This window comes from Micropterus dolomieu, linkage group LG12 (genome assembly GCF_021292245.1).
Source record: "Micropterus dolomieu isolate WLL.071019.BEF.003 ecotype Adirondacks linkage group LG12, ASM2129224v1, whole genome shotgun sequence".
Classification (NCBI taxonomy): domain Eukaryota; kingdom Metazoa; phylum Chordata; class Actinopteri; order Centrarchiformes; family Centrarchidae; genus Micropterus; species Micropterus dolomieu.
Window position 1 is genome coordinate 31,132,791 of NC_060161.1, and position 10,006 is coordinate 31,142,796.

At 39.3% G+C, this 10,006-nt stretch overlaps 1 protein-coding gene and 1 long non-coding RNA gene across 2 annotated transcripts in view; one reads left to right on the forward strand and one right to left on the reverse strand.

Annotated features, from left to right (window-relative positions):
• Nucleotides 1-10,006, reverse strand: part of LOC123980342 (butyrophilin subfamily 3 member A2-like) — a 43,068-nt gene that overhangs the window by 26,002 nt on the left and 7,060 nt on the right. The gene's annotated exons all lie outside the window — the stretch shown is intronic.
• LOC123980390 lies at nt 4,770-8,125 on the forward strand. Its single transcript, XR_006827489.1, has 2 exons — nt 4,770-4,829; nt 7,482-8,125. It is a non-coding gene; the product is annotated as an uncharacterized LOC123980390 (long non-coding RNA).

Genomic DNA, 10,006 nt, shown 5'->3' on the forward strand with positions numbered 1-10,006 from the left:
GTATATCAGTCTCAAACAAAACAGGGTTGTCACAGTTATCCTCCTTCAGGGCAGGAGAGCCCAATGATGAAGAAAGGCTTGGCACTTCAGACTATTTTTTACATTTTTACTCATTTAGCTGACACTTTTATTCAAAGTGACTTACAATGAGTCTCCCACAAAAACAGGCATGCGTCTTATCCACTGCTCCATCACCACCACTTCTGTCATCTTTGTTGTCCATCATGTGTTGCTTTGAGGTGAAATAGCTGTCATCTCTGGCTGCCACTGAAAGAGCTGAAGATGAAGTTTGAGCAAACTATAAAAAATAAATATAAAGTCTCTCTCTTAAAAAACTAAGTCTCAAAAGTTAGATTGTATTGAAGTCAGTGAGAAAGTGAGCCTACTTCTCAACTGATATATTCCCTCAGTAAACACTTTTCTAATCAGTTCATTGTCTCTGTCGCTAGTTTAAAGTCTCCTTCAACATTGTTAATGTTCCTTCTGATGGTAATCTGTGTCCATCATGAAGAGCTCCCTCCTGCTGATCCAGTGGATCCACTTCTGGCTGGAGGTGATGCTGGTCTGAATCCCTGATCTGATGAGGAAGATCAAAGAGGGGGAGAAGTGCAGAACGTTAACATCAAATACCATCTTTAGGAAAACACATGACGTCATACTTTGGTGGCTGAAGGACAAGTTTAATAATCAGTCAGTCGTCTCCCAGAAAAGTCTGGTCAGATTTACACAACGTGATCAGTTTCCTTCTGACTCACATTTAGTTTTTGAGGCTTGTGTTTAATCACATATCCAGCGACGCCACCACAGACTCCCAGGACCAGTAAGACACCGAAAACCACAGCTGGGATCCAAACGCCCTGATGGGATCGACCACCTGATGTGAAAAAAGACAGAGACAGAAGTTACAGTAACTGAAATACAAAAGATCCACAAATCTGAGCGTGATTCAGCACTAGTTATGTGAACTCTTTCTCTCCTCACAGAGTTGAACCGTCTCCTCACCTTTAACATCCGTCTCCTCCTTTGGATCTGGAGTTTGGAGATTTCTGGGAAGCAGCGGCGTCTCTGTTGTCCAGGTTTTAACAGTGTCTGGATCTGAAAAAACCCAGATGACGATTGACAACACAATATTAAAAAGAAACAACATTTACAGGTGAATGCTCGCACAAGCTGTTGACAAAGTGATCCTTTAAGTTCTACAGATGTCTGTTTTGACCTTTTGACTAAGAGACTTGCTAGCAGCTCTGTGAGGCTGAAAATCATCAGTTTCAGTCTTCACTTAAAAAAGCCTGCCATTTGGGAAACACTGCCCTCTTTGCTAGCTGTTGAGCACCAAGCAGAGAACGACTGTAAATCTGTAAGTGAACTATAAAATGTTTATTTCAGCAGCAGAGTTATTTAATCTAAAGAAACTTACCGACAACAATCCTAATAATCGTAGCCCTCCCCAGCTGTGGGATGAAACATCTGTAGCTTCCTTGGTCGGAGAGCTTCACGTTGAGGATCTTGAGTGAAGCGTTTCCGTGTTTCAGCTCGTCTTTGAACAGCGTCGTCCTCCCAGCGTATGACGACATATTCATGTCCTCTACATCGTGGTTGTCACGGTAACGGTGAACATGCTTGTACGGACTCAGTGGATCTTCGGGGTCACGCGGGAGGTCGGGACGCCACCACTCCACCGTCTGGTCCTCCACGTTGAGCAGAGGCTCCACACGACACGGCAGGATGATGTCATCACCCAGAGAGACCACGATTGGCCGAGATGAACCGATCAACTGAGGCTGACCTGAGAAACGGAGGGAAAATAGAAATCTCCTGAAAAGAGAGTGAAGTCTGGATTCTGATTTGCTTCCAAAACATTTCCAGTAACAGGAACTGTTATTTACTTAATAAAGAAGATTATAGTCTAAGTATGAGATTTATAAATCTAGAGCTGTAAGTAACAATCATTTACATCACTGATTAATCTGACAATTGTTTTCTTGATTCATTTTTGAGTCTAGAAAATTGTGAAAATGCAAATTAAAGTTTAATAAAACTGAAAGTCTTTAAAATGTGGAGCACTTGGTCACAGAGTCGTGATACTAAGTTGCTGTTTCTGGAAGATATGCAACTGTTATCCTGATCCACCAGGACAATACAGAGGTTTTATCCTAGCAGGGTGTAAGATGTAATGTCACCAGCTGCTACACAATAACTCCCTCCACTGTGTTTTTGTTTTATTCCCAGGAGGGTAGAGAAAGTACAAAGATATTTTTCCCTATTCTGTATAATATTTTCATTCTTTTTTAAAATAAAACATTGAAAATGATAAATGCCTTTTCTTTACACTTGCAGCATAAACAATCAAGCAACTACATTTATGTCTTATGTCTGAAATAATGACATCCAAATGTGGTATAACACTTGTTTATTGTTATTGTATACTACTAAAACTACAACCTATATCACAAATAGATCATTTTTAAAACATCAATAAAAATAAGTATATACACAGGAAGAGACGAGGTGTGTCCAGATGTATCGACTGATTATGAAGACAGTTCAGACTTTACTCGTCGCATCGTATCGCTTCTGTGGAGATGATTAAATATATCACAGTCACCTCTCAGACATGATTACCACATTTCAAAACCAACCATATTACTTTTTGCTGTATCTAGCAATACAGTTGGAGCAGGGACACCTGACTGAACCCCATGTTGACGGGGATCATCAGGTCTCCTGGTTCTACTTCTAGGCATCTCCTCAAATAGACAACTGGAGGAGGAGGAGGAGGAGGAGGAGGAGGAGGAGGAGGGCGGCCCTCTGGAGGTCTGCGATATAACTAGTCCTTCTCCACCTTCAATGAGTACAAGCTCCACTTCCTGGACTTTTTGTTGTACACCTTGCTGTACCTGATAAATAACACCTGACATTGTTCTCTTTTACAGTAGTTAGTAGAAATATAACATACAGGATTTTTTACTTCTGGTAAAATAAGTAATGGCATAACACCAGTTACAGTAAAAGGTTCACACAGTAGGTTTAGCTACAAACAATGTCAAACTATATTATAGGTATCTTATACAGGTGCTGGTCATATAATTAGAATATCATCAAAAAGTTGATTTATTTCAGTAATTCCATTCAAAAAGTGAAACTTGGATATTATATTCATTCATTACACACAGACTGATATATTTCAAATGTTTATTTCATTTAATTGTGATGATTAAAACTGACAACTAATGAAAATCCCAAATTCCTAGCCTAAATATCATTTAATATTTTAAAATGAGTTTCTTTAGCTTTTGGTGAGGTTAAGGGAACTTATGCCGCGTTCGAGACCGGTCGGAACTGGGTTTCCGAGTTGCATTGAACGCAGCATTCCCTCCATTCAGCAACGGCATTAAAGCACACGTCAGTTCCGCAGTGTGTTACCCTGGTAACGTAAACACCTCGGATACCCGCTGCTACTGTGGACATTCACTGATATTAAATATTGAATAGGGTAGAGTGGGGTAAGACGCCCATGGCCATGTTTAAAGTAACATAATATAAAGTAAATACCTACAGTTGACAAATCAATTTGAATTTCATCAAATGTAAAGATGCCCCCCACTGTTTGCACCCCAAACATACTAATTTTCCTACTTTAACCAAAAATTATTAAAAAAAAAAAAAATTCTCTCTAAACAATTGCATAACTTCTCTAAAGGCTCCCCTTAAAATTGTGAAATTTTGTGTTTTTTGTTAGAATTACCGTGGGAAGGCGTCTTACCACAGGGGGAGTTTTACCCCACGTTACCCTACATATTAAGGTGAGTAAATGTTAGTGAATTTCATGAATTGCAGGAGTCAATGAAAAGGTTTAAAACTCATGAAGAGTGAATTAATGGGAGAAAATTATGAATAACATAGGATGTTATTTCTTTCTTAGTGTAGAACTTGATTTGCATTTCTTAGTGTGTTGTAGTGTTAAATATTAACTTACACTCTAAAAGTTCAGACTTACTGCTGACTTTACTGTGTAGCTAACCTTGTAGTATAATATAGACATTTAATTCACACAATGGCCTCAAGAGGGAGGCTGCTGGCAGACCTGCTGGGGGATGTGGCTGACCAGCTTGAAAACAGGAAGTTTCAACTGTTAATCCAGTGCTTGAGAACATTATCACAGTTGCATTAATGTTGTGTAAAAATTCAAGACTTGGGCCAGATAAGAAAGCTTGAACTTTTACCAACATTTTTATTATCAGCAAAAACAGACACCAATTAGAACACAAAAGTTCCACCGGAGTGTGTCAGAGATCAAAATAGAGCCCCATTCTGTTACCAGAACAGAGACCAGAGTCGACATAAAAACCATGTAACGACCGACTTTCACCTCCTTTTATAGCTCTGTTTCTTGGCTTCATATCATCTCTTGGCTCTCTTTCCTACTGCACCTGAATCTGGGAAAGTCCATGACTGCCTGCACCTCCTCTCTGTGTCCTCTGCATGCACTCTGCTCGATCATGCCATTCCTGACTTTTATGGAATAAACTGGTGTTGTTTGTGCTCCGTGCTAGAAACAGGACATTCTTACTGTGATGGACTATATTGATGTATGTTTTATAAAACAATTTTCACAAAATCTGCTTCTATATTTTCCTTTGTAAGTATTTTTGATGCTGCCTCCCTTTTCTCCCTGGAGTATGTTTCAGGGCGGGATAATCTATGATTGACAAGTCGTTACCATGGCGACCTGTCAATCAGGCTAGAGCCGACTCGTGCCCTCGGCACTGTGTAAATTTAACCAGCGCCGTTGAAAAGGCTTATTAAGAGTCGGCTTTTCACTTTCTCTGGTGAGTACATATAGTTTTAAGACTGTTGTTCGCTAGACAAAATTATCAGCCCTGTTAAAATGACAGTTAACGTGAGTTACAGATGCACCTAGCTAAGCAAGCTAGCTAGCTCCACACATGGCCGTTAGCTCCACCTTATCGTCACTTCCGGGCACTTCCTGGTTGCAAAAACTCGACATGGCGGCGCCCTATCGGCCAAACTGTTTTTTTATTTTTATTATTGTTATGACACATTAACATACAACACTCTCGTATGGGGAACAAAATTTAGATCACTTGGTACAAATCAAAAACCAGTCTTACAAACACAGGAAATAAATGAAAATAAATGAATAAACAGAAAGGAGAATGGGGGTACCAGTTAGTAAAAAGGCTATAGAAAACAAAATAAGGTCTCATTTCGGTGCAGCAATATGGGGAGATTGTTAAAACAATAATTGCTTGGATATATCTCTATACATCTTTCTTGCAATTATACTAGATTTAACATTCTTCAGTGATGAAAAGAACTTAAAATTATTTATGAACCACAAAAAGGAAGGCTTAGAAGATTTCCACTTACTACAATGGATATGATATTTACCCATGAGAACAATCATATTCACCAGATCAGACGAAGGCGGATCTACATTGTCCATATAAAAGAGGATGTGTGACAAATTAAAAGATGGAATATTATCAATCTTAATTGACAGCCAATTATGTAAATCAGACCAAAAGGTTTTGGACAAGGGACAGGAAAAGAACATGTGTTCCAGAGTCTCCTCAGCAGCCTCACAAAATATACAGGGATCTACTTCAAATTTGAACCTTTTTTTAAGAAAGTCGGCAACCAGATAGATTTTGTAAATTATTTTAAAATGAGTTTCTTTGATTTTAGGGGACAAGCTGTGATTTCCTAATATAATGAGTTTTATTTTTCCAAAGGAATTGGAAAATAATTGAATTGATTTTTTTAACATTATTAGAAGATACATATAGGGAGAGACAAGGGTAAATTACACTGGAAATGCCAATTGTTTTAGATAGCATAACTCTACCAAAGATAGTGAGGTCTCTGGTTAACCAACGACTCAGTGCCTTTTTCATATCGATTAAACGGTCAGAAAAATCTTCCCTCCTAATAGCATTTTTGGATAAGACTATTCCTAAATATTTTACTTCAGTCTTAACCTTTATTGAAGCAATACTGGAATCTTCAGATGAATGAATGGGAAATAGCTCACATTCGGCCAAACTCAAGGCTTCAAAAACGGCGGTCCACAAACCAACGGGTGACGACACGATGACTACGTCCATTTCTTATCTACAGTCTATGGCTACAACTCACTCTCCAGTGAAGTCAAGACAGTAGTAGATCTGATCACATCGCTATAACCAATCCTGCTTCAGACTGATGTTGGCACCACCCACTCAATTAGCATACTCGCACAGGCTTAAATAAATGTGGAAATACATAAATAAATGAATGTAGAAATGCATAAATAAATACAGAAACAGCCTTTTTTATTATAAAACTATATTTAGGCCAATTATAATTTATTTCTTATTTACTACATTTATTTATTAATTTATAGATATGTCATTTTTTCGTCCCTCATACTATTGTCCTGAAATGGTGCCATTTCTTAAGCAAGATATTGTTGTGTTTTAGATCCTTTTAATTTTTCTTGTAAGCAGGTGCATAGTAGAGATGATGCTATTAAAAGCATTTCACGTCTGGCGTGCAAACGCGCGTGGGCACTATTAACTTACGTTACAAGTCGCGGTTTACGCATGGACCAGGTAAAGCAGCATTGAACAGTGAACACACAAGGTGCAGATGTTGGTTTCAGTTGTTTGAGGCTCCGTCATTAATAAGCCGTGCGGCTCACCTGCTGCCGTGATAACGGATCATGGGTGGAAATATATGAAAAAAAAGACGAATTCTGCGGGGGAGAGAGACTGAGAGAGGCGGGGCAAACCGGGGTGTTTACCTGAGGTGAGAGTGTGTGGAGTGTGGGGAGAAGAGAATTCCAAGGCAGGTGCAAAGCATACTTAAAAACAATAATAAACAATAAAAAGAATGTTCGTGGTCATTAAAACCTGCTTTTGCAGGGTGGTATAATGTGAAAAATTTAGATATTTTTGCAGACTCCAAGGCTGATGCACATTTTGTTTGTTGATTTTAGTTCATCTTTTAACACTCTGCAGCCTCACATGCTCATCCAGAAACTGAAGCGCATGCACGTTAACTCTTTTTAGTCTCAACTAGAATTAAACATTTTTAAACAAACCATACTCAGCAGGTTAGAGTAAACAATGCTCTCTCTGAGCCCAGGTCAGGACATGACTAGTGACTCCACTCCACAATTGATACAGCAACACTCGACCTTATGCACAAGGAAAACAATCCAGCAGCTTATCATACAGAAACTTAGGAAGCTATTCCGTGGTGTGACGACAACTAGGAAAGCTGTTAGGTCTCTGCTCCAGACTACAACAGAGGATGCAGTTTTTTTAATGCAGAGTCAAGCAATAATGTATGTAGTTGTTTTATCATGCAGTGCTGGAGAGTATTCTAAGTTATGGTTGTGTCTCATTTCTTCAGTGTCACATGAAAAGATATAATTATAAAAATTTCATCCAATTTTTCTTTTTTGTTTTGCGAAGCTGCAGAAGTCCGTCCCTGTAAACGTGCACATTATTGACCTGGCTGAGCCGATCAGAGGGGTCGAACTTGAGATCCGGCTTCGACCACTCCGTCGTCAGACCCTCCACATTGTAAGTGGGATCCAGGTGGTACGGCAGAATGATGTCATCGCTCGGACTAGTGATGATTCGCTGAAGTGAGCCAATCACACGACACTGGCCTGGAGAAAGGAGGGAAATTTAAACCTTGGACTCTGATCTGCTGTGTGTTGAAACATTTTATAATGATTAACCAATGGTACAATATTAACTTAACTGTTTCAGTAAATTTCCAGGAACAATAAATGTATTTTAATCGCTTAGTCTAGAAGATGGTGAAAATGCAAACTACAGTTTCCTGAACAGGGGGGCCGCCAGGAATTTTGCGCCCATGACCTCCTCTGTACAGCTGTTGTCACCACATCTCTAGGATTTAACTGTCCCATCAAAAGCTTTACATAACTCTAACTATAGGCTTGCAAGTGTCTGGCTTCTTGTACTAGCACAATATTTACTGATGATGATTTGAACATGCAAGTCTGCATACAGGATGCAGTTCACTATTTGCATCTCAAATATATTGCCCTTCATGATGGGAATAATAAAGTCTGTATCTATAGATGTCATTTAACAGCCATAATTCAGTCTAACGTATCAAACTGGATTATTTTAATACAGTCTGTAACTTACATGCAGGCTGAGGTAAGCTGCTGTCCAGCATCCAGTACAGACAGGAAGGTGTTATTTTATTTATTTCATAATGTTCATTATGTGAGAAAGTAATTTGTGTTTGTCATTAAGAAATGCAATTCAATTCAATTCAAATTAGCTTTATTGGCTTGAATGTGTAACAACAACATTGCCATAGCATCATACATACAACATAAGAACAATCAACCCCATACATTTCATTAAACAAGTAATTAAAGCGTAAAGAAATATTTCATTGTCATGGTAAACAGAGCTGGAGAGAGAGAGAAATCTCCACAGCCTCCCTGGAATGATGCTAACTGGCCTGTCATCAACACAGTGCTGCTCACCTTCTTCACTGGGACAGGGAGACAACAGTTATGGGGAGACTGGGCTGCTGCTGACTCACCTGTTGTTAGTCTGCTAAAAGGGGCGGGGACAACAAGTTAATATGAATATCTTGCTAAACGTTTCTGTGCACTGATGAAATGTTGATGAAATGTAGGCTAACACCAGTCTTCTTAACCTTTATTTAACTAGGAAAGTCACATTGAGGTTAAAACCTCTTTTAGTGAGTCTGTAGCTAGCTAGCTTATTTCACTGTGGACATTAAGCCAACAGGTTAACACCACTCAAGAGACTAAAGGCTGCCCACCTTTATTGGTGAAAAACTCTTTTCTGTCTTTCCTTTTTTGAAAACCAGATTTTGGTTTACTAGGCAACATTGTGTTCACTGTATTTCTGGCGCATCTACTGACTGCATCTAAACACCGTCACTGATGTGTGAGCTGAGGCAGGACCAAACCATTTCATGCAGATACAGGGGGGTGGTCGCTCAATATGGAGGTTTACTTTTTTGTCAGTGGGGATTTTTAACTTTTACTGCCAAAAACAAACAAGAGATCATTCATTTCATTATTACATTTGAAATATATTTATACTCCCTTGTCAGTCAGAGGCCCTTGGAATTGTCCTAACATTTCTCCCCTATATAGTGCCCATGTTCCTGAAGGCCAAAGTATTTCAAACTCTCTAAAAACTTGTTTTATATGACCGACAGCCTAAAACCCAAAATATTTTCAGTTTACTGTCAAAGAAGACAAAGAGAAGTCTTTATGCATGACATTTATTTTGTGATTATGTGACCAAAATTAAGAGGAACAAGGGGTCACAAGCACACAGGCATCTAGACACCTCTCTCTTTCCTAGCGCTCAGGAGAAGCTACAGGGGCCAACAAATAATACGTGTGGTCCTCCATTTGTCCAAATTTCTTTTCTTACTTCTGATAAACCAGACGACTACGACTACTTCTGCTTGTTTTTTGTACATATTCAACAAAGCGTCGAAACACACTCTTCTGTAGAAACATGGCGGCGCAACATGGTGATATCCGTGTTGGAGGACTCGCGATGAAAGTAGATAGCCTTGAATGTTCAGTCGCTCAGAGGAGGGTAAAGAGAGCCAGGAGAGGAGCCATGCTGCCCCAGCTTGGATTTAATTCTGCTCCTAGAGTCTGGACAAAATGGGACTCATACTGACCAGATAACGCTGTGAGTGCATAAAATGATTCACAGGCTTAGTAAATATAATAGTAATTATTGCGGCGTATACCACTAAAACAAACAGACCAGACCCACCAAAACAACTAAAACGCCACAGCAGGCTGAAACATGAGGATTTACACTGAAGACGCGTCACGCTGAACCATCGTACATATTGAGTCTCTTTATTACGCTATTTCACATACATAGAAAACCAATCACTTACTTTGAGTGATGCATGTTGTAAGCAGTGCAAAAGGTACCTCAGAGACATC